Genomic DNA, 23928 nt, shown 5'->3' on the forward strand with positions numbered 1-23928 from the left:
TGGGGCTCTGGGCTCCTGGATCTGGGTAGTGCCATCCAACTACTGGGAGAGGGACAACTGCAAGAACAAGTGTGCATGCAGACTCCTGAGATAATGTGCGCTTCTGTGGGGCAGAAGAGCACAGTGGGTAAACACGGGGTCAGCCGCTTCCTCACTGTGTGGCCCTGGGCAAAAGTCACTTCACCTCTCTGAGCCTCAGTTTGCTCAAACATAGCATGAAGATAATAGTAACAGCTGCCTCATTTTGCTGGTGTGAGAAGCCAACAAGCCCATGCTTATAGGGAACTTAGCAAAAGGCCTGACACACAAAAAAGGGTCAATGAGTGGGAGAAATTAACAGTACTACCGTCAGCAGCCACAAATGCTGTGGGTAGTAAGTGAAGGTGGTGGGTAGGGAAGGGAGAAGGTATGTCTTGGTAACCTGAGCAAATGAACAAATGCAATGAAGATACTCAGCTAAAAATATTCCTTTGTTCATTCATTCATTCATTCAGTAAGCATTTCCTGAGGCCAATTCTAGGCCAGATCCCATGCTGGGCCCTGCAATCCAGATATGAACAATGAAAGCTCCCAATGGGTTGGTAAAGGGGAATTAAGGATGGCTGGGGATGGCCCCTTATCTCTGAGAGTTGCTGCTGCAATGGCCCCCAAACTATCTCTTGGGGCTTCTGCAGAAAAGCATCGAGTACAGGAGCACAAGCTCCCCATCACCTGACTTGTGTGACACTTTGGGTATGTGTGTGCACACACTGGAACAGTAAGCTCTGCAGATGGACTATGTTCACTTTTGTCATTCACAGCACCGGACACCAGGTCTCATGCTCTGGGGACACTCCATGCTCAGAGTCTTTTTTTTTTTTTCCTCCATTTTTAAAAATGAACAACAAAAAAAAAGTTCAAAGCACCTCGCACAATACTTAACACCTGGCAGGTACTCAATAAATAGCAGCTATTATTAGCGTCATCATCACACGTGCCACTGCTCTTCATCCCGACAAAAACCTTATTTTGCCGGCAAGGCAACTCGAGGCTTAAAAGGAGTGATGTGACTCAAAGCCGGGTGTGTCTGACTCCACAGTCTGTGGTCTCCCCTCCTTTGTGTCTGGGGGCGGGGGCCATCAGAGTGTATGCTGGAGGTGAAGGAGGGGAAGGGCAGCAGCATGCATGGGGGGGTGAGCAGATCTGACAATGGGAGTAAGGAGGAGTTGGTTGGAGTGAGGGGAGTGTCGTGAGGGAGATGAGGGTGCAGGATGGTAGCATACAGGCCCAGGATGATGATGGTTTTGTAGTCTGGCTGCTCTGAGGCTCAGGTAGGAGGTGGACTCACTTGCCAATGTACCCCTCCAGCACTGATAGGTGCAGCCCCCGAAGGTGAGCTCTGCCACCCTTGTCTGACACAGGTGGAGGTCTGACAACATACCTCCACCATTATATTGGGCAAGTAGGTGATATATTGGGCAAGTAGGTGACAGGGGATCCGGCTTCAGTTCATTTGACAAAACATCCAATGAGCATTTATAGTGTTCTGGGCACTGTGCTACACACTAGAGATACAACTACGAACAAGACAAAGTCCCTGCCATCGTGGAATCCACCTTCTAGTGGAGGAAGGGATATGATAGACAAGAAAATATATTTAAGAGCTAAGAAGGAAAATAAAGCAGGGAGAAAGTGGCTTACAAGATGCTGCTATTGGCCGGGCGCAGTGGCTCAAGCCTGTAATCCCAGCACTTTGGGAGGCCGAGACGGGTGGATCACGAGGTCAGGAGATCGAGACCATCCTGGCTAACCCGGTGAAACCCCGTCTCTACTAAAAAATACAAAAAACTAGCCGGGCGAGGTGGCGGGCGCCTGTAGTCCCAGCTACTTGGGAGGCTGAGGCAGGACAATGGTCTAAACCCGGGAGGCGGAGCTTGCAGTGAGCTGAGATCCGGCCACTGCACCCCAGCCTGGGCGACAGAGCAAGACTCTGTCTCAAAAAAAAAAAAAAAAAATACAAAAAACTAGCCAGGCGAGGCGGCGGGCGCCTGTAGTCCCAGCTACTCGGGAGGCTAAGGCAGGAGAATGGCGTGAACCCGGGAGGCGGAGCTTGCAGTGAGCTGAGATCCGGCCACTGCACTCCAGCCTGGGCGACAGAGTGAGACTCCGTCTCAAAAAAAAAAAAAGATGCTGCTATTGGCTAGGTGTGGTGGCTCATGCCTGTAATCACAGCACTTTGGGAGGCCAAGGCAGGCAGATCACCTGAAGTCAGGAGTTCGAGACCAGCCTGGCCAACATGGTGAAACCCCGGCTCTACAAAAATACAAAATTTAGGTGGGTGTGTTGGTGCGCACCTGTAGTCCCAGCTACTCAAGAGGCTGAGGCACAAGAATTGCTTGAACCTGGGAGGCAGAAGTTGCAGTGGGCTGAGATCGCACCACTGCACTCCAGCCTGGACAACAGAGCAAGACTCTGTCCACCCCCCTCCCCAAAAAAAAAGCTGCTATTTTAAACATAAAGGAAAGGTCTATCAGAAAAGGTAGGTTTTGAGAGCTTTCCTGGCAAAGGAAACAGCAAGTGCAAAGGCCCTGGGTCAGGAACAAGGTTTAAGGAACAGCAAGAAGGCCAGAATGGCTTAAGCTTCCAGAGCCAGGAGGGAGGGAGTAAAAGTTGAATAGACAGACAGGTGCTAGCTCATGCAGGGTTTGCAGGCCAAGAAAGATGTTCTAAGCATGATGGGAGAAATGACAGGCTTTCTCTGTGGCAGGTATGGGTTGGTCTCACCCTCACAAAACCAGGCTCCATCCTCACCCATTGCCCATATAGCCTATGGAGCCTTCTGACCCATTCATTCTCCAAGAACAAGCCCAAGAAGCCCTCAGTAAGCCCTCAGAGTCCCTTGACAGGGTGTGTCAGGGTCAACCTCCCCAGACTGAGGACTCCTCTAGAACATGGAAAGATCTGCCTCATCTGGGTGACCGGACATGCAGCTCAGGCCTGGCCACAGGAGGCTCAGAAATCAATAGAACATCAGTAGAAACTAAGGGGGACTATAGCTCCTGACCCCCATTCCCTAGCAAATCTCCATTTGGGGGCAAATCGTAGCAGTGGCCAAGATATGGGGCTGGGAGCAAGGGGAAAGTGGTTCTGTACCACCTCCCTCACCAGGCCTTGACCAGAGTTCCCATACTGGACAGGTAGAGCAGAAGTCCTTGTGACTGGTGGCCTGCTCACTGGATCCCTTCCTCCAGGGGCTACCCATCCTGTCCCACCCCCACATGAGGCTCAGAGAGACCAGACTTGGTACCTGGCTCACACACCCTGTCTAGTCCCTTCTTAAAACTCTTTTGTGGTTATGTGGCTCGCCCAGAATAAATCCCAAGCCTCACAGCCCTTCCCAGTCATGTAACGTCTCCTCTCAGTCCTCCTGAAGGTCCCGTGACCCTGGGCCTCACGTGATTGTTGGGAACAGTCTATGCTGGTTCACATGTCCATGCCCTTGCCCAGGCAAGCACCTCCATTTAGAGAATCGTCTGCCTTCCTTCTTCTCATAACCTTATCACCCTCTCCACGCCTCCTCCTTGGTGAATCCTCCTGGGCTCCCTACTCAGCACTGCCCCCGAATGCTTTGTGCACCTCATCCAGAGCCCAGAATCTGAGCCCCAGGCGAAGGGATCCCATTTCCCACCTAGGGACAGGCCAGAGGAGTTTCTAGAGGGAAAGGTGCAGCATAGTAGGGTGAGGGTAGGGGCATCTGAGTGCTGCATTATTTATGCCTGTGTGGCCTCTGTGAGTTTCAGAAGGGATATGTGTACACATTTAGAATCTGTATGTTGTGTCTGATGTCAAGCTTAAATGTCACTTCCTCAGAGATGTTACACCTAGCCCACCAATCTAAACCAGGTGCTCCCATGATGCCCTCCTGTAGCCCCTTTTTCCTCTCCGTACCAGATGCTATCTCCATTTATAACGAACTATACACTGAGGTCTGATCAGTGCCGGTCCTGTTGGCTTGGAGCTCTTAGAGAGCAAGGCCCAGGTCTGTCTTGTAAACCACTGTTTCCTCAGCTTCTAAGATAGAGCCTGACTCCTATAGGGGCTCAGTACCTATGTGATGAGTTCGTTAATTCCATGCACATTTTCACACTTGAACATCTACCTATTTTGTTTCACTTTAAGGGGATGAGGCTAGCCTGGGGGGTGTTTGTGTGCTATAACTCAGGGCATGGCCCTTTTGGTCACCACGTGTGGCCTCCCTGTGGGATTTCTGAACATGGCTGGTGTGCACCCATGGGCATACAGGCTGGGATGCTGCCATGTTTTAGTATTTCTATATATACATTTTCTATTGAAAAACAAACCCCCACACGAGGAGCACCCTGGTGTTTTGGTGTCTGTTTTGCCCTGAGAGGTCTCAGCACCTACGTGCCTGCACAGATATCTGGGTTTTCATACCTGTGCCTGAGTATGTGTTTATCCTTGTTTCCAAACCTGGTGTGTCCATTTTGGCAACTCTGTGGACAAACACACACATGTCTATGTGCATTTGCAGGGTTTAGCATCTATGAATTTTCTTAGAGAATCTCTGACCAAAAGTATGGGTACCTGGGTCTCAGGACCCAGGGGTGCACATGGCTATCATGTGTTTCAGAATCTGTGTATGTCTCTTGCAGGATCATTGCATGTGTCTGCATGCTTATGTATTTCAGTATTTGCCTTGTGCATCTGTTAAAGACTTATGTGGCCTCTCTAGTTTGGCGAGTGAGTGCGTGTGTGTGTGTGTGCGTGTGTGTGTGCGCGCGCGCCAGGGGTGATACAAACACATGTGTGTGTGTACCTGTGTCTTTCTTCCCCTAGCTGCTGCTGCCTTCCCAGTCTGGATGAGTACCTTTTCTCTATCTCTCTCTCTCACACACACACACTCTTGCTCATATGTGCCTTGCAGATGGGGAGGGGGTCGGGGTGTCAGCGAGCTCCTGTGTCACAAGGTTAATTTCTCCACAGCCAGGCAGGCTGGGCCCTGAGGGGAGTGGTGGGGGAGGGGCTGGTCCCCATAGCCTCTCTGATAAATATGTATTTGGGGCTGCTGTGCTCAAAGGTCATGGGGGGAAAAGGAGGAGGAGGGGTGGTCTGCACTGTGCCGTGCTGCTGGGTCCCAGCCGGGCTCAGCATGAGTTGTGTGACCCCCTCCAGAGGTCTGATGAGATTCAGGGAGATGCCCCCCTCATCCTGGTCTGGCCCACTCCACCCACATCCATGCTCAGAGGGAGATGCTGCTGTGGATACACAGATATTCAAACTCTGAAACAGGCAAGCACACAAGCCCACACCCGCCGACACCTAGACAGAGGCTCAAACAGATGCACAAAGACGGCCTCATGGGCCACCAGATGCATGGACGGCTCAGAGTGCAGAGCCAGACCCATCGCTTCTTCCCCACCCTAACCTTCAACCCAACGTCAAAAAAAAAAAAAAAATACAAATGCTCAAGAGTGCATAGCGTCTCATAGTAAGAAAGGTTTCTACACATTCAATAGACACAAATGCACACATGGACACAAAAATGCACAGAGTCCAACAAGAAAGGTCCCCGAACACTTTGTGGGTGGGCATGTACACATATACGCATAAGCGCACACACACACAAAGGCACATACATAGATGCACACCAAGAGTCCCAAAGACACAAAGTTCTACAAAGGTAGGCACACGCTGACAACTGCAGATAAATGTATGAACACACATGCACACAAACACACACACATACAAAGACCCCAAGACACAAACGGCAGGCGGGATGCACCGTGGAGCCAGGCTGGGAAACCCACCCTGCTGCAACAGAGCTCAATCTGGCCCCTTCCCCGCTGAGGCGAGAATGGCTGCCTGGTCTCTGGTCATGGGCCCCCCAGCCAGCTTCAGCCAAATGCGCCATCATTTGTCCAGCTCTGAGTCACATCAATTGTCGAGCCTCCCCTCCTCGCTGGCCAGCCATCTCGGCCATCGGCGGCCTCGGCCATTAGTCGGCTCCTGCCTCTGGCCTGTATTTGTTGAATCTCCCTTACCTGGCAGAACCGTCCGGACCAATGGAACCCTCTTGGGGTTGGCCTGACCTTTTCCTCAAGGGATTCCGATGTACCCTGTTGTATGACCCTCAGCCCATGCCTCAGGGCGACCCTCCCCTCAGCAAACTGCTCAGACTGTCATTCTTCAATGACCGCTGGCCACAGTGGTTCTGGTGGATTGTGAGGCTGTGTGTTTGAGTATGTGTGGAAGTCCGCTTGTAGGTATATGTGTATCGGTGGTGGGATGGCTATAGCTATGTTTTAAGTCAAAACGAGTGTGTGTGTGTGTATGCATGTGTGCCTGTGTCTGTGCCTGTGTGTGTGTGTGTCTGTGTGTGAATAAGGGGATAGGAAGTCAGCAGCTTAGCTTAAAGTCAGAGTGCCTGAGTATACGGTTGTGCATATGGGGAGATGGAATGTCAGGGGCTGAGCTTCGTGTGTGTGTGTGTGTGTGTGTGTGTGCACTTTAATGCAGGAGTGACTTGGTGTATCGGCCTGGGCTTGGTGTGGGGGGCCATGAGGGGCCGTGCCTGTTTTGGGCATGGGGGGCAGTGCAGTACAGGCGTCTGTTTCTGAAGCAGTTGTGAGCAAGTGGAATGTGTCTCTCTCAGACTCCGTTGCTTGTGTTTGTGAAAGTGACAGATGCTGCCTCCCTGGCCTCACTGCGGCGGATTAAGTCTGTGAATGCCACATGAGTCTGCACCCCGGATGGGGGAGGGTCCCCAGTCTGCTCTTATACTTGCGTGTGTGGGCCACAGCCCTGTACACTACAGGATCCTGAGAGTGAGGACTAAAGTAGCCCCCTAACCTTGTTGGTTTCTGTGAATGGATGCCAGGATAAAGGTCCTTGTGTGTGTGCACAAGCACACTCATGCTCACACACAAGTCTGTATTATCCAAAGTACATTGTCACGAGATGCACTTGTATATGTGTATGTGTGTGTGATTGCAGGCATGACAGCTCCCCGCTGCCAGCCAGATCAAGTTCAAACTTCTCAGAGCAGCAGCTGAGCATCCACAGACAGGGCCTTGCAACATTGTGCCAACCTCTACTCTTAGACTACACCTCCAATCTGGGCTGCTTCCTCCTCACTTCCCTCTGCCATCTTTATGCCCTCCGACCAGCCTGCTTTTCTCAATGTCTGAGCATTCTCAAAGACTCACCTCCCTGTCTAAACCCACGCCATCCTCATTCCCCACATTCCTAATGACCTGGAAACTCCCTTTGTGCTGACAGTCCAGGCGCCCAGAATCCTAAGGCTGGGATTGGTTCTGCTTCAGAGTCCAGGCCTGTGTTGGCCCATGGTCCATGCCTAGAGATCATTTTCAGGTTAAGGAGTGATCATACCACCATTGCCCGATTACCTCAGGGAACTCACTGGACTTTATTTGTTCAGTGATTCACACCACTCAATAAATACCTATTGAATGCAGGGACCTTGCATGTGGAGCCACCACCTTCAGCCTCCTTCCGAATGCGTCAGAGCTGGGAAAGCTGCCTGTCCTGAGGATCTAATGAAGTTGGGGTGGTGATTGAGTGAGGGAAAATGCACCTGCCTCCCAAGGCCACCATGTGGATTTGCAAAGGTGACACAGGGCTCATTAGAAGGGGTAGGGGGGACCATAAGCTCATGCAAACCCGTCTTTGAACAGGCCCAGCCCCAAACCATCACTGACAGAATGAGCTCAACGATGCTCATTTGCTGGCTCTCCCTTCAGGATATAAAGTGAGACCCAGGTCCTCAGAGCCCTCACTGAACCACATAAGGCATCCATCCACCCGACAAGTCCTGGGAGACAGGTCTGTGGATGGACATCTCAGGGGGCAGGGAGGAAGTGGGGGAAGAGGCAGAGCCAGTGAAAAGAAATGGCGCTGGGGCAGTTAATGGGAGAGGGCAGACCTATAAGGACAGAAAAGGCTCGGTATGAGGAGGACCTTGGTTCTAGCGCCAGCACGGCTGCTGACAAGCTGAGCAAATAATGTGGGCCTCGGAATTCTCATCTGTGAGAGGGGCTCCATTGGGGCTGCTGTGAGAGTGAGGTGAGTGTGAGAGACATCATTGTCATTATTATTACTAGATCAGGAGATGTTGAGCCCAAGGGAAAAATGGTAAGTGACATATATTCAGAAGGAGGAATAGACATCAGTCTGAGGAGGCCTTACACCCACTCTGTCTTCTAACAACTCTTCACACCTGGGCTTCTCAACCACCTCCATCCTGAAATATCTTGGAAATTAACCAGCACATGCCAGAGATGGAAACTTCTCCCTTGCCCCCACTGATGTCCAAGTAGCCCCTGGTGTGGCCATCTGTCCCTGCTCCCCTCGTTGCAAGTCATGCCTCTACACATTATGATTATGTACCAGGGCTATGAAAAGCTCTACCCAGTGGGGTGCTAAGGTTGGGGCCCTTGCTTGGCTGTCACATTGGTGGAGGAACAAGTTCTGGCCTATGGGCCCTGCATACAAGAAGGGAGTATATATGAACCAGAATGGAGGTGGCCTGGAGTGGCCACTGATGGACTTGCTGGAAAAAAAAAAAAAAAAAAAAAAAACCTGGCCAGCATGTTGTCTAGAACATATAGGCTAACAACCTCTACGCACACAGCATGGGTACAGGGGTGTGTGCATACATGGCCCTGACACAGACACTTTCCATTTTCCCTGCAAAGACTAGCAGAGGGAAGTGAGGGCAACCAAGACCCCCAAAGATGACACTGCAACCTGCCACAGGGTTCACCAGCAGCCTCAGGGAAATGGGGGTCTGGACCTCTCCAACGGCAAGGATGGGCCTCTGTCCAGCATTACCCATAAATCAGGAAGTAGATATGGAATCGCATTATCAGCAACTGGAGATGCTGCCTATGGCCCTGATCAGCTTTACTCCTGGTCTGCCTGTCACCCCCTGACATGGGACGCTTTGTTACTACAGAAGGTCCAGGGAAGGTTTTCATGGGCTGGTAGACTGCGGGGAGAGGGGATCTTTTCTTGTTTTGTTTTCTTGAACCCAGCTTCAAGGTTGCTGTGCAAGCATACTGTCAAACTCAGCCATACGCCCATGACCTCTGTGCACTCACACATCTCTCATCACTCTACCCCAACCCTGCTTCACAAACCCACCCTCCCTTTTACCTGGGACACACAGAGACCCTGAGCAATAACAATATTATCTCCATGCAGAAATCGTACTTTCACATATGTGACTTTCTTTGATGTGCACCCTTGTGTGCACACACTACATTCAGACCTAGTACCCATACACAGAGCCTCTACTCCAAACACGCTGCACATACAAAGTGTCACGTGTCCACTGCTGAAGCCAGACTCGGTACACGGGCCTGCACGCGCGTGGACGGCTTCCATGCACGGAGGCAAAGAGGGCCTCCTGAGTGCACGCATAGCGAGTGGTACATAAACATCAAGACGAGGGAGACATCAGTACAAATTCGCACTGACTCCTTCGTGCACATATGTCACCCATGATGGGGACCCCCAGTACCCGACCCCCCACAGAAAATGCATGTCACGATTCTACACCTTTGGCTCCTCAGTCTACCAAGGCTTCCAGGCCCAGCACACAGTCAGTCCTTCCTGAACACATCTCGCCACACATGCAGGCCTTGTACACCTGCATGCTGCCGTCATGGTCTGACTCTGTACACACCAGCCCCCCACTGCGCACTGACTCTGTACCCTCCACTTATATCCTGGGGGGTGGAAGAACAAATCCACCTGACAAGATGGCAAGAGAACTAAAAGCTACTGAGCAAAGCGGCTGGTTGGATCTTTCTCTAAATCCAGGACCTACTCCCCAACTCCAGGGGCCCCAGGAAGGAGGCAGAAAGTGGGGAGTGGTCATCAGGCCAAAGGCTTTCTCTCAGGATCTTTTACCTGGACTCGAAAGCTCTAAGGACTCTCTCAAATGGACCTCCGCCCCAATTTCCTCCCGTTTTCACTTCCCGCTAGGCATCCATGTCATTTTCTTCTCTGTCCACACCCTTCTCAGTGGGGCTGAGTCCACAGCCATGAGCCCTCACTTAAGATCTTCCCCTCCCCCTCCCAGAGCCCCAGTGAGCATCGAGCAAGACTTCTCCAGGAGGCCACAAGGAAGTAGGGGGTGGCGCTGGAACCCAGGGGACAGACCCAAACCCCCACTCAGGGTAAAAAAGAGAGTAGAAATATATGAGGTTTCAGAACAGGGGTTAGGCTCTGGTAGGAAGTTGGGGATTCCTGCCTTTGCATGGAGCCCCTTTCCCTGGCACCCTGTTGAAGGCCAGAGCAGCAAGAGTGATGAATAAACGAAACTGAGGGAGGAAATAGAAAGAGCTGGCAACAGGGGAAATGAGTGGCAGGAAGGGAAGAATAAAAGAAAGGGGGAAAGGGGAAGGGAAAAGGGGGAGAAAAAAGAAGGAGGTGCAGATAAGGGAGGTAGAAAAAGAAAAACTAAGGGGTGGGGAGGAGGGGAAAGCTTTTATTGAGAGGAGGAAGAGACAGAGAAACTGGAAAACAGGGAGAAAGAAAAAACAGTAAAGGAGATAGAAATAAAGGAGCCGAGAAAGGACATGAAAAGGGAAAGAAAAGAGAGTAAAGAGGCAGCAGGCAATCGAAGGGGTTCCCCAAGTTACAGACTTTGTCCAGAGAGCTGAGGGGTGCACCGTGGCTCCCCAACATCACTCTGGGGCCCTGGAGCTCCGTTTGCTACCTCTCCTCCTGCCTGAGATGCCACCGCCTCTGAGTGCCCCATCCCGGCTGCTTTTTCCTATTTCTCACCGTTTCTGCTGTCCAAGGCACCCTGTTCCTTTCTCTCACCCCTCATTCCCACCCCCCAGCCCTTTCTCGTTCCCTGTGCCCTCTTACCTCTCCCCCCCATGCACCCTGCTTGCTTCGGAGCTTCAGAGAGCATCACCGACCAATATCCTCACCATCATCATACTAAACCGGCCCCCACACCCCCAGGAAAGGAGAGAGAGAGGAAAAAAAAAAAAAAAAAAAACAGGCGGAACCGCCACCAGCCCTGACCCCCTCTCGCCTCATTTTCTCCACAGTCGCCCCTTCCTCAAATGCAGGGTCAAAATGGGGTCCCGCCCAGCCCGGGGAGCCTCTCCGAAGCGCCGCAGCCAGCCGGGAGCAGATGCCACCTCGCCTCTCTTCTCCGTCCTCGCTCGTTTTTGTGTTCAGTGGCCCCGGTTGCGATTTGTTTTATTTTCATCGTCTTTTTATTGGTATTTTTCTTTTCTTTTCTTTTCTTTATTTTTTGGCCTGGGGGCAGCAGCAGCGAAGCGCCCACCGCCTGCCTCTTTCCTCAGCTCTGCGGCCGTCAGGCTCTTTCTCTAGTCTGCGCTCTTGCCTCCCTCCTTTCTCCTCTGCCTCGGCTCTCGCTCCTCCGCTCCTCCGTCCTTTCAGGTCCGTCCTCAGCCGACTACCCTCTCCTCTCTCTACTGCTTCCCCCTCCACGCCTCTCCTTTCTCCATCCTTCTTGCCCCTTCTCCCTTTTTCCTCTCCCTCTTCACCTCCTCTCCGTCCCCATTTCTTCCCATCCCTTCCCCCCGCCCCCACGTACACCTCTCCTTTGGTTCCCTCACTGCCACTGAGAGCAAGCTGACCCCCACCCCATCCCCAAATAATAAAAATACCCAGCCAGGGGGCAAAGCCCCGGCGCCGGGCGCCGAGAGGGAGGCGAGAGGGCCGGGGCCGCGGCGGCTGCGGCCGGCAGCCGGAGCGCGGTGCGGAGTGAGCGGCGCCCGCCCGGCTCCCGCCCGGAGAGCTCTCTGCAATAGGCCGAGCCGGCTGCATTAAGCTTCTTGCAATCAATAAAGCGCGGGTCAGATTATGCAAAGCGCAGATATTAATATGCAAAGTTTTAAAGATTTTTAAATGGAAGGGCGAGCGCGGCGCGGGCGGGCGGGCGGGCAGGGGCTGCGAGGGGAGAGGGAGGAAGGGAGGGCGGGCGGGCGGGCGCGCAGGCGAGCTGGGGAGAGGAGGAGGCTGCCCGCCGCCCGCCCGCCCGCCCGGCTGCGCCGCGCCGCCTTGCCTTACCGCTGCTCCCATCGGTAGGCGCCGCTGTCTTCGCCATGCGCGTCAGCTGCACGGCTCCGAGGGGATGGCCGAGGAGGAGCCGCCGCCGCCAACGCTACCCCCGCTCCCGCTCCCGCTCCCGCGCCCGCTCGCTGCCTGCTGCTGGCGCTGCTCTGGCCGCTGCTCCTCGCCTGAGCTGCCGGCGCGAGCCCAGGCGCGCGCCATCCCCGGCTCCCACCTTGTCCCCATGGCAACCCCGGGCCCAAGGATGCTCAGAGAGAGAGCGCGAGTGAGAGAGCGAGGGGGGAGAGAGGGAGAGGGAGAGGGCGGGGAGCGCAGGGGACACGGAGGCAGGGAGAGGCCCGAGACCCACAGAGACACAGAGAGACACAGAGACGGAGAGATGCAGAGATATGCAGAAACAGAGACACAGAGATAGAGGAGAGGGGCAGGAATAGAAGGGAACACCGAGACAAGGAGAATCCTTGAGACCCACAGAGACTCACAGAGATACTGAGAGACACAGAGACACATGGACACACAGTAAGAGACAGAGGGGAAAGGGAGAGGGGCAGGGAGCAGAGAGGGATTCAAAGGTATGGGGAGACCCTGAGGTCCAGAGACTCACAGAGATACTCAGAGACACAGAGACGCCCAGAGACAGAGACAGAGGAAAAAAAGAGAGGGGACAGGACAGGGAGCACAGAAGATGCAGAGGCAGAGAAAGACTCCTAGAGGTAGAGAGATGCTCAGAGACACAGAGACACGTAGAAACAAATAGACACAGGGACACACAGAGAGAAAAGAGACAGAGAAGGGTGGGGAGCACAGGGGACTCAAAGGCAGGGAGAGGCCCTAAAAGCCAGAGACTCAAAGAGACACCCAGAGACAAAGAGGAAAAGGAGAAGGGAGAGGGCAGGAAGTATAGGGGACATGGAGGCAGAGAGAGAGACTCATAGAGGCAGAGAGATGTCCAGAGACACACAGAAACATAGAGACACAGGGACAGAGTGGGGGGAGAGGAAGGAGGAGGGAGCAGATGGGGACACAAAGGGGTGCCAAGAACCACAGAGACACCCAGGGACAAAGAGATAAGGAGAAGAGGTCCATGCAGAGAGAGAGATGCAGAGTCAGAAAGATAGCCACAGAGAAGTAGACACACAGAGATAGGGAAATAGTGAAAAAATATATATGAAGAGAGAAAGAGACTAATTCACAAAGAGAGAGTCACAGAAATAAGAGATAGATATGCACAAATCAGAGATAGAAGAAAGCTACATGCAAAGAGAGACAAATGAAGATGCAAGGCAGTGTTGCAGAGATACAGAGATAGGGAGACATAGAGACAGAGGCAGACACACACAGAGGTAAGAGAGATAGACCTGAGGAAGCAGAGATTAAGAAAGAGCCATTGAAAGAGACAGAGAAAGAGAGACAGAGAGATGCAAAGCCAGAAAGACAGACACTGACAGAGACCAAAAGATACAGAGACTGAGACTGAGAGAGAAAAAGGCACACAGAGTCAAACAAGGAGACAGAGTCAAACAAGGAGGTGTAGACAGAAACACAGAGAAATATACATAGGGATTCTGAGAGAGAACCTAAGAAACAGAGACAGAAAGAAATGTGCAAAGAGAGAAACAGAGATCAAGACATAAAAAGAGATGAAAAGAAGTACAGAGATGGTGAGAGAAAGAAAGCAAAGGCAGAGACCCAGAGAGTCAAAGTGAGGCAGAGAAATGCAGAGACATGGACAGAGACTGCAAGAAAGTGACAGGAACAGAGGAACCTCAGGGGACACACAGAGAGACACACAGTGAGATGGAGAAAGGCACTGGAAGAGGCTTTCTGTTGGACAGAGATCCACAGAGAGATGCGAGACAGAGACAAGAAGAGACAAACGGAGAGTGAGAAATAGAGAATGAGATCTGGTAGACGAGGTTGGGGATGGGGGGCAAAGAGACAGAGCCCAGGTAAAGGAGGAAGGGACAGGCTGGGGTGAGAGCAGAAAGTAGGAAGGTGACAAGAGGGTCCAGGGAAGCACCAAGGGGGAAAGGGCAGATAGGAGGGGAGAGAAGAATAGCAGAAAGGAGAGGAGTGGGGAAGGGAGGGGAGGGGAGGAAAGAGAGGAGGGCAGTGCCCAGTCACCAAGCACCTCCCCTGTGCCAGGCACATTATGGCTTGGGGACAGGGAGGAAGGAAAGGAAGGCCAAGGGTGAAGGGGCTCCGACCAGAGGAAGGTGGGCATAGGGTCTTGGGAGGGTGCATGGCTCCTGCCCCCTGCTGGCAGGGGCGCAGTGGTGCAAAGAGGAGGATAGGGTTGCAAGTGGTACCCAGACCTGGGAGGGGGTGTGAGAGGGAGGAAAAAGGAAGGGGAAGGCAGGGAGGGAAAGGGAGGAGGAGGAGGAGGAGGACGCAGGCACGCGCTGCGCGGTCTTGGCTTAGCAGCTGCAGCCGCCCTTCGCTTTGTTACCAGCAAGGCTACCCCGTGCGTACTGAGTGGGCATGCGGGACCCTCGTGTGTGTGTGTGTGAAACACGAGAATCACCAACTGCCCACGTGTATGGAGAATGCTCCCGAGACCTACACTGGAAGTGCGTAACATAAATAAATATAGGAAACACCTACCCCGTGGGCGTACAAAGTAAGTACCCAGGACCTGTGCAGCCTGTGCATAATAGACACAGAACTACCTACTACTCCCTGTACAGAGCAGCCTCCTGGGACCCGCACTGTGTGCGCAACACAAATAAATGCAAGGAAACACCCTCTGTCCATACAAAGTAGGTATATGGGTCTTATGCAGCAAGTACATAATGGACATGGGACCACTTAATACCCCCCATACAGAGCAGACTCCTGGGATACACACGGTGTGTTCACAACACAAATAAATACAGGAAACGCCCACTCCACCTGCACACAAACTAGGCACATGGGCCTACAGGGCATGAACACAGTGGATACGGAACCACCCCATAGCCACCTACCAAGCAGCCTCCCTGGGACCTATACTGTGTCATCACAACACAAACGAATGCAGGAAGTACCCCATCCCCCGTGCCTACAAAGCAGGCACACCAACCTAATAGACTTAGCTAGTGTGAACATAAGAGACACCCATGAGCAGGTTCTGGTGACCCACAGAAGGCACATAACAAAACTGAACATAAGAAACACCCACTCCGCTTGCATGCAAAGGCACATAGGGTCCCACTAGTGAGGAGGGAACTCAAAAAATGATGTGTATAATGAAAGCTCACATACTATCCACTCTGGAAAGAGCAAAAAGGAATACCGGACCCTGCAATGAAGCTACCCAGAAGACTCCCAGGTCCCTCTGTCTGTACATGTACAATAGACCCAAGAGGAGCTATGGACAACCTGAGTACCTACTAGAAGGGAAGCAGGGACAGGGCAGAGGCCAAGGATGTCCTGTTCCCTCTCTTGGCCCTGGCTCCTACAAGGACCAGTACATGGATGGGGTGGGAGGGCTCATCTTTTCTAAGAATGACCAAGTACATAATAATTGTGTGTGCAGTGAGTATACACTAAGCACACAGCGCCAATTTTTGTTTATTTGTTCTGAGACAGGGTCTCCCTCTGTCAACTAGGCTGGAGTGCAGCAGCGTGATCATGGCTCACCGCAGCCTCACACTCCTGGACTTAAGCAATCCCCTCTTGCCTCAGCCACCCAAGTAGCTGGGACTATAGGCATGACCACCACACCCACCTAGTATTATTTTTTTTTTAGCAGAGATGAGGTCTCCATATGTTCCCCCAGGCTAAAGAACCAATTTTAAGGATCCAAAAAACTTCGTTTGATATGTGCTAAGTCCATATCATGTGCTTACTTGCCAGCATGTTAAGAGTCTGTGGTCCACAGCCTATGCATGATTGGTATCTTAATTATCCAGAATATCCATATTAAGCAGAAGCTGACATCCCTCACGGACTTACAAAAGTCAGATCCAATAAGAGACTCAAGCAATCCCCACATGCAGGTTGCCCTAACTGATTTCTAGGGCTCCGCGCAGCCCTGAGTCATGATCCCACGAAGGCTGATGCAGCATATGTATACACACCAGGCACATGCAAAGATGTACACCATACACTGCATACAACACAGCAAAAACATGTGTGCCTTCTTGGCTTCTGAAATAGCCCAATTCCAGAAGTACTAGACTCCTGTGAGGAATATGTGTGTGTGCATGTCTGAGTGAGGGCCATCTCTGGGTACAGGTGTGCATGTACATGGCTCTTCCTGTACAAGTGAGCTCAGCTCTTATTCCCTCCTCGTTCTGCCTGTTCATCTTTCGGAAATATGTATACAAATAATAGTACCTGATGTATACTAAGTACAAAACATTGCAAGCTACTGATGCCTTTAATTGCGTGTGTGCGTCTGAACATACATTTATTTATTTGTTTTTTGTTTTTTGTTTTCGAGACAGAGCCTTGCTTTGTCACTCAGGCTGGACTACAGTGGCACAATCTCGGCTCTCTGCAACCTCCACCTCCCAAGTTCAAGCTATTCTCCTGCCTCAGCCTCCCAAGTAGCTGGGATTACAGACGCATGCCACCACGCCCAGCTAATTTTTGTATTTTTGGTAGAGACGGGGTTTCACCATGTTGGTCAAGTTGGTCTCAAACTCCTGAGCTGGTGGTCCACCCACCTCAGCCTCCCAAAGTACTGGGATTACAGGTGTGAACCAACACGCCCAGCCTTGAACATACCTTTAGATAGATGCATTTGCTCATTAATGAAACATTTGTTCACACATCTGTGGCTGTGTGTGTGTGTGTGTACATCTTGGTGTCTTGGTTACGAGTCTTGGGGCTCCCTTCCAACCTCTGAGGATAAAGGGTATGAGATAAGGGAAACGAAGGCGCACAAAGCAGGAAGGGAAGAAACTGGAGAGAAGGAAAAAAAGTGGTGCAAGGAGAAGGGGCAAAAAGAAGAGACCTGTTATTCGGGAGGCTGAGGCACAAGAAACACTTGAACCCAGGAGGCGGAGGTTGCAGTGAGCCGAGATTGTGCCACTGCACTCCAGCCTGGACAATACAGCAAGACTCTGTCTCAAAAAAAAAAAAAAAAAAAAAGAGAGAGAGAGAGAGACAGACCTGGACCTGGAACTGGAACTGGATGTATAGAAGGAAGGGAGGAGGCCCTGAGGACACAGGCAGAGGGAGATGTGGTGGGTGAGGAAGGAGGAGAACAAGGACAGGAGGAGAATGGGTGGGAGAGAAAAGAGGAAGCTAGGAAAAGGAGGAAGGGAGGTGAATGGTGAGCAGAGTGGAGTGAGGGTATCAGGAAGAGTGAAGGGGACTGGGGAGAGGAGAAAGAAGATGGGAAAAGGAGATAAAGACCCAAGGGAAAGAAATAAGAAACAGACAAAGGCTTTTCTGGTCGAATGAAATTTAGAGGTTGCCCCAGTGATCTCCTATGGGGAGGTGTTTGAGTCGGAGGATGAAGGTGAAGCAAAAGAGATAAAGGAAGAGGAATCACCACCTAGCTCCCTAGAATGGGGCAGCCAGCTGTCTCCATCATCCTAGAAAGGGCCCAGAGAGAGGGACCCGGAGGCACAAAGAGAGAGGTACGCAGAGCTGGACTGACATGTGGAGTCATCTGAAGTGGGTAGGGTCCTGGGACAGGCAGGAGGAGTGGAGAGACTGGCAGACTCAGGGAGGCCAGGGCTCAGTGGTGTGGAGACTTCCAAAGACCAGGAGGAGGTTGGAGCAGGCAATGGAGCAGGCAATGGAGCAGGCCCTGAGACCACAAGCGGGGAATCGAAGACCAGGTGAAGAGAAGCAGGTTAGAGAAGGCCAGAGAAGTGAGGGCCTGCTGAACAGAACCAGCCAGGGTAAATGGAGGAGCAGCTGGAATGGGATGCAAAGGCCATGAGGCATCTTGCAGATAGGTCCTGCCTTATGCACACCTGGGTTCAGAAGCTCTCCCAGGCTGACTCTTCCTGAGCATTCAGTTTGGTTCCATTTAAGACATGCGTACCGAATACCATCACGGGCTAGCACTATGTTGCAAGCTGAAGAAACAAATGCAAATGATACACAACTCTGCCCTCATAGAGACCCTCATCTGAAGTTGTTGCCGGGGGGGAATGAACAATAAATACACAGTTATTGATACACACAGCAACACAGATGTACCTCACAACCAAAGTGAGAAATGCAGAAGACCACACACTGTAGGATTCCATTTACATGAAATTCTAGACAGCAAAACTACTGTGACAGAAAAGCAAATGAGTGGTTGAAAAGGGTTGGAGTGGAAGGAGGGGACCTGACAGCAAAGGCGCCGGAGGGAACTTTTTGGGGTAATGGAAATGTTTTGTAACATGATCGTGGTGGTGGTTACACAACTGCATGTGCGTGTAAACTCATCAAACTGTATACTTAAAACTGGTGAATTTTATCGCATGCAAATTGTATCACAATAAAGCTGATTGCAAATAAATAAATAAATTATTACCAGCCAGAATATTCAAGACTCAAGATAAAGTTCTATGGGAGCCAAGAGGAGGTGGATGGGGCAGTGAGGGAAGGCTTCTGAGAGGAGGTGATGCCTGAGATAAGACCTGAAGGATAAAGAGGAGTCAGGATGGAGGAGACGTTCCCATGGAAGAAGAGCTTTCACATGGAAGCAGGTGAGAACTGAAAAAAGTTCACTATGTTTTGAACACAGAATGCAGAATAAGACTATCAAGAAGTGAGAGCAAAGAAAATTAACGTTCAAAATACAAACCCATGGCTATTGGAAGTACCATGTTGAATAAAACCCACCTGCACCTGGAAAGGCCCAGAGAGAAGGAAAGTGCAAGACACAATTGGGGAATTTTTTTTTTTTTTTTTTTTTTTTTTTTGAGACAGGGTCTCCCTCTGTCATCCAGGCTGGAGTGCAGTGGCGCAATCACAACTCACTGCCGCCTCAACCTTCTCCTGCCTCAGCCTCCTGAGTAGCTGGGACGACAGGCGTGCGCCACCACACCCTGGTAATTTTTGCATTTTGTGGTAGAGACAGGTTTTTGCCATGTTGCATGGCCTGGTCTCGAACTCCTCGGCTCAGGTGATCTACTGGCCTTGATCTCCCAAAGTGCCGAGATTACAGGCATGAGCCATCGCACTGGGCCAGGACTGGGGATTTCTCTTTTTTTTTTTGAAACAGAGTCTAGCTCTGTCACCCAGGCTGGAGTGCAGTGGCGCAATCTCGGCTCACTGCAAGCTCTGCCTCCCGGGTTCACGCCATTCTCCTGCCTCAGCCTCCCAAGTAGCTGGGACTACAGGCACCCGCCACCAGGCCCGGCTAATTTTTTTTTTTTTTTTTTTTTTTTTTTGCATGTTTAGTGGAGACGGGGTTTCACCGTGTTAGCCAGGATGGTCTTGATCTCCTGACCTTGTGATCCGCCCGCCTCGGCCTCCCAAAGTGCTGGGATTACAGGCGTAAGCCACCGCACCCAGCCAGGACTGGGGATTTCCAATTGTCCTCCTGTCTGCCCCACAGAAAGGTCTCCTTCCCGCTGCCCTTCCCAGAACTTCCTCCCTGCTCTTTTCACATGGGGATGTCTCTCTCCATTAGGAAACATCCTCTGCTCTGGACCTGTCCCCCAACGCTGTCCATATCTCCAACAGCTTGTGGGCCCCAGTGAATCCCTCCAACCTGGATTCCATGTGGCCACTGCCCCCTGGTGGCTGAAGTGATGCATTACTAAGGATGAAGGGACACCTCCAAGTCCAGGCCCAGCCTGCCCTTCCAGAGGCCAGTCCAAGCCACTCCCACTACTGTCCCCCAAGACACACCCCTGTTCCTGACAGTCTCCTCCTTGCTAAATCCAACAAACACTTTCCAGTCCTATCTGACTCTCCTCTGCAGCATGTAGCCACAGATATCTTTTCAAAATCTTCTTGGTGTCTAAGAAACCTTACTCTCTTGGTTCTCCAGCTCTGTCTGGCTGCTCTCCCAGGGTGAATCATCTCCTCCCACAACTGCTTTCTCTATGCTGGTAATCACTAAATTTGTCTCCAGTTTAGCCCTCTCTCCTAAGCTTCACATCAGGATACCCAGCCACCTCCTAGAGGTTCTAAAAATACCTCAAAATCAACATGTCTAATCTAAACATGTCATCTACCCTACCATGCCCCCAGACCTTGGTTCCCGCTCCCCATGGTGACACTCCATCCGTTCTGGCATTCAAGTCAGAAAAACGGTCCCTGTCCTTGACACCTTCCTCTTCCTCATATTCACATCCAATCAAAGACTTGAAATCCCATCCAGTTCATTTACTTCATTAATATTAATATGAAAAATTATGAATATATGAAATTGACAATATCACCTAGCTTTTTCTTACAAAACGGGAATTTCATAGAGTTCAACTGAGTATTTCTCAAATCCATCTCCTCTTCTCTTCCCTGCACCCAGTGTCCTAGTTCAGGCCTCCACATCTCCTGCTTGGCCCATGGATGTCCTTCCTACCTGGCCTCCCAGTCTCCCGTCTTGCCCCCTTTCTAGTCTATCCTCCACACTGGCTACTGAGGTAATTAATCTTTCTACAATATGGCTCTGATCAAATCACTCCCCTGCTTCAAACTCTTATTCCCTGTTGCACACACGACAGAAGCCAAACTCCTTACTCAGCTTTTCAGACCTTCACAGTAACTGGCTCCTGGGAGCACCACTATGCACCCTATACTCCAACCACACCAAACCACTGCCACTTCCTTGAATTCACCTCCCTTAACCTTCTGGCCTTTGTACTTGCAGTTCCCTATAACTGGAATGCCTTTCTCACTCTTCTTACCCTGGCTAACTTCTACTTGACTTGAAGAACCAACTAATATAAATCATATGTTAATGTAGACCTCCAGTTCATCCATTCATCCATTCAATACACATAGCTTGAGTACCTATACTTGTATGATCTCCATAGAAGGTACTGGGGACACAAAGCAGAACAGGACGCAATTCCTGCCATCAAGAAAGCTCATGGTCCAGTAGGAGACACAAATGCATATATAAATCACAACAGTATAGTGTGCTAGGACACAAAACTAGACCGGGAAAATTGAATTTTACTTATTTTTGAGATGATGTCTCACTCTGTTGCCCAGGTTGGAGTGCAGTGGCACTATCATGGCTCACTGCAAACTTGAACTCCTGGGCTCAAGTTATCCTACTGCCTCGCCCACCCCAGTAGCTGGAACTGTAGGTGTGCACAACTACACCAGGCATTTTCTTGAATTTTAAAGGGGATTGGGAGGCTGAGGCGGGTGGATCACGAGGTCAGGAGATTGAGACCATCCTGGCTAACAAAGTGAAACTCCGTCTCTACTAAAAATAAAAATAAAATAAAAATTGGCTAGGCATGGTGGTGGGCGTCTGTAGTCCCAGCTACTCGGGAGGCTGAGGCAGGAGAATGGCGTGAACCTGGGACGTGGAGCTTGCAGTGAGCCAAGATCGTGCCACTGCACTCCAGCCCGGGTGAGAGAGAGAGATTCTGTCTCAAAAAAAAAAAAAGACTTTTAAAGAGGAAATAGTCCTTCTGAAGGGGTCATTAAAATTGGAGGGAAGCATGAACAAAAGCACACAAGTGAGGAAGAGTAGGTTGTGGGCAGGGAGGCAGCTGGGATTGCTAAAGCATAAACCATAAGAGAAAAATGCAGCTGGAGAGACTAGATGGGGCCCAATCATTAAGTATCTTTTGATCTAGGAGGCCATGGGGAGCGGCTGATGGGTTTTCATCAAGAGCAGCTTTGCATTTTTGAGAATATGAATCTGAGGGAACAAGAATGAAGGCAGGAAAAGCCAGGAAGCTACTGCAATAGCCTAGGCAAGAGATGCTAATGGCCAGTATTGACATTGGTATCAGGGACATGAAGGAGGCAACAGGTTTAAAAAACCCGGAAGTAACTCAAGTCAGCAGGGCTTTATGTTTGGATATGAGGGTCAGGGAGAGGGTTGTGTCAAGGATGATGCCCACGTTTCTCACTTGGATGCCTGGAGGTGCCATTCATTGAGACAGGAAAAAATAGAGGCACAGAACTTATTCAACAAAGTTCTTTCTTGAACCTTTTATATCTGAGGTACCTATGGGACATGCCCTGGATCCAGCAAAGAGTTATATTAGAATACAGTTGTGTGTAGTGTCATGGAGAGAGGTCTCTGGGCTGAAGATTTGGACATTATTAGCATACAGTTGATAGCTGAAACCAAGAGTCGATGATGTCCCTCAGGAAGAATACGCCGAATGTGAAGAGCTCTAAGCCCAGGAAAGAGCCCAGGAGAAGCGCCACATTTCAAAGGTGGGCAGAGGCTAGGTGCGGTGGCTCACGCCTGTAATCCTAGCACTTTGGGAGGCTGAGGAGGGCAGATCACCTGAGATCAGGAGTTTGAGATCAGCCTGGCAAACATGGCGAAATCCCATCTCTACTAAAACTACAAAAATTAGCTGGGCGTGGTCGTGGGTGCCTGTAATCCCAGCTATTTGGGAGGCTGAGGTAGGAAGAATTGCTTGAATCTGGAGGCAGAGATTGCAGTGGGAGCAGAGATCATGCTGCTGCATTCCAGCCTGGATAACAGAGCGAGACTCCATCACGGAAAAAAAAAAAAAAATGGTGGGCAGAGGACTGGAGTCCCTAAATGGACCAGAGAAGAAGCTGTCAGGGAGAAGAGAAGAGAACCGTGAGCCTGCTTCATTATGGAAGCTGTGGTAGGCAGTCCTTAAGAGGCCCCAGTGACCCCTGCCTCCTGACACTCATACCCTTGTGTGGTGCCCTCTGCTTGAACGTGGGCTGAACCTTTTGACTCACTTATTTTTTTAAATCATTCTATATTTCATTTCAAAAGTGACTCACTTCTCATGAATAGAATGTGGCAAAAGTGACGGGATACTTCTGAGATTAGGTTATAAAAGACTATGGCCTGGCGCACTGGCTCATGCCTATAATCCCAGCACTTTCAGAAACCAAGGCAGGTGGATCGCTTGAGCTCAGGAGTTCGAGATCAGCCTGGGCAACATGGTAAAACCCCGTCTCTACCAAAAATACAAAAAATTAGCCAGACATGGTGGTGCGTGCCTGTGGTCCCAGCTATTCAGGAGGCTGAGGTGGGAGGATCACTTAAGCCTGGGAGGCAGAGGTTGCAGTGAGCTGAAATGGTGCCACTGCACTCCAACCTGGTTGACAGAGTGAGACCCTGTCTCAAAAAAAAAAAAAAAAAACAGGGCTGGGTGTGGTGGCTCACGCCTGTAATCCCAGCACTTTGGGAGGCCAAGGCAAGCAGATCACTTGATGTCAGGAGTTCAAGACCAGCCTGGCCAACATGGTGAAACTCCATCTCTACAAAAAATACAAACATTAGCTAAGGGTGTTATCACACACCAGTAGTCTCAGCTAGTCAGGAGACTGAGGTGAGAATCGCTGGAACCTGGGAGGTGGAGGTTGAGCTGAGATTGCACCACTGTACTCCAGCCTGGGTGACAGAGTGAGAGAAAGAAAGAAAGAAAAAAGAAAGAAAAGGCCGGGCGCGGTGGCTCAAGCCTGTAATCCCAGCACTTTGGGAGGCCGAGACGGGCGGATCACGAGGTCAGGAGATCGAGACCATCCTGGCTAATATGGTGAAACCCCGTCTCTACTAAAAATACAAAAAACTAGCCGGGCGAGGTGGTGGGCGCCTGTAGTCCCAGCTACTCGGGAGGCTGAGGCAGGAGAATGGCGTAAACCCGGGAGGCGGAGCTTGCAGTGAGCTGAGATCCGGCCACTGCACTCCAGCCTGGGCGACAAAGCGAGACTCCGTCTCAAAAAAAAAAAAAAAAAGAAAAAAAAGAAAAAAGAAAGAAAAGAAAGAAAGAAGGAAAG

The 23928-nt window shown here is 51.0% G+C and overlaps 1 protein-coding gene across 10 annotated transcripts in view; it reads right to left on the reverse strand.

The window, feature by feature from the left end:
- Window positions 1-23928, reverse strand: part of POU2F2 (POU class 2 homeobox 2) — a 110905-nt gene that overhangs the window by 75955 nt on the left and 11022 nt on the right. For 7 of the 10 annotated variants that reach the window (XM_074023740.1, XM_074023738.1, XM_074023744.1 and 4 more), the window contains exon 1: window positions 12079-12232. The exons of the other annotated variants lie outside the window; for them this stretch is intronic. The gene's annotated coding sequence lies outside the window, so the exon portion shown is untranslated. Of the gene's footprint in view, window positions 1-12078; window positions 12233-23928 lie in introns of those variants that run through there. 10 annotated transcript variants of the gene reach the window in all.

This window comes from Macaca fascicularis, chromosome 19 (genome assembly GCF_037993035.2).
Source record: "Macaca fascicularis isolate 582-1 chromosome 19, T2T-MFA8v1.1".
Lineage (NCBI taxonomy): Eukaryota > Metazoa > Chordata > Mammalia > Primates > Cercopithecidae > Macaca > Macaca fascicularis.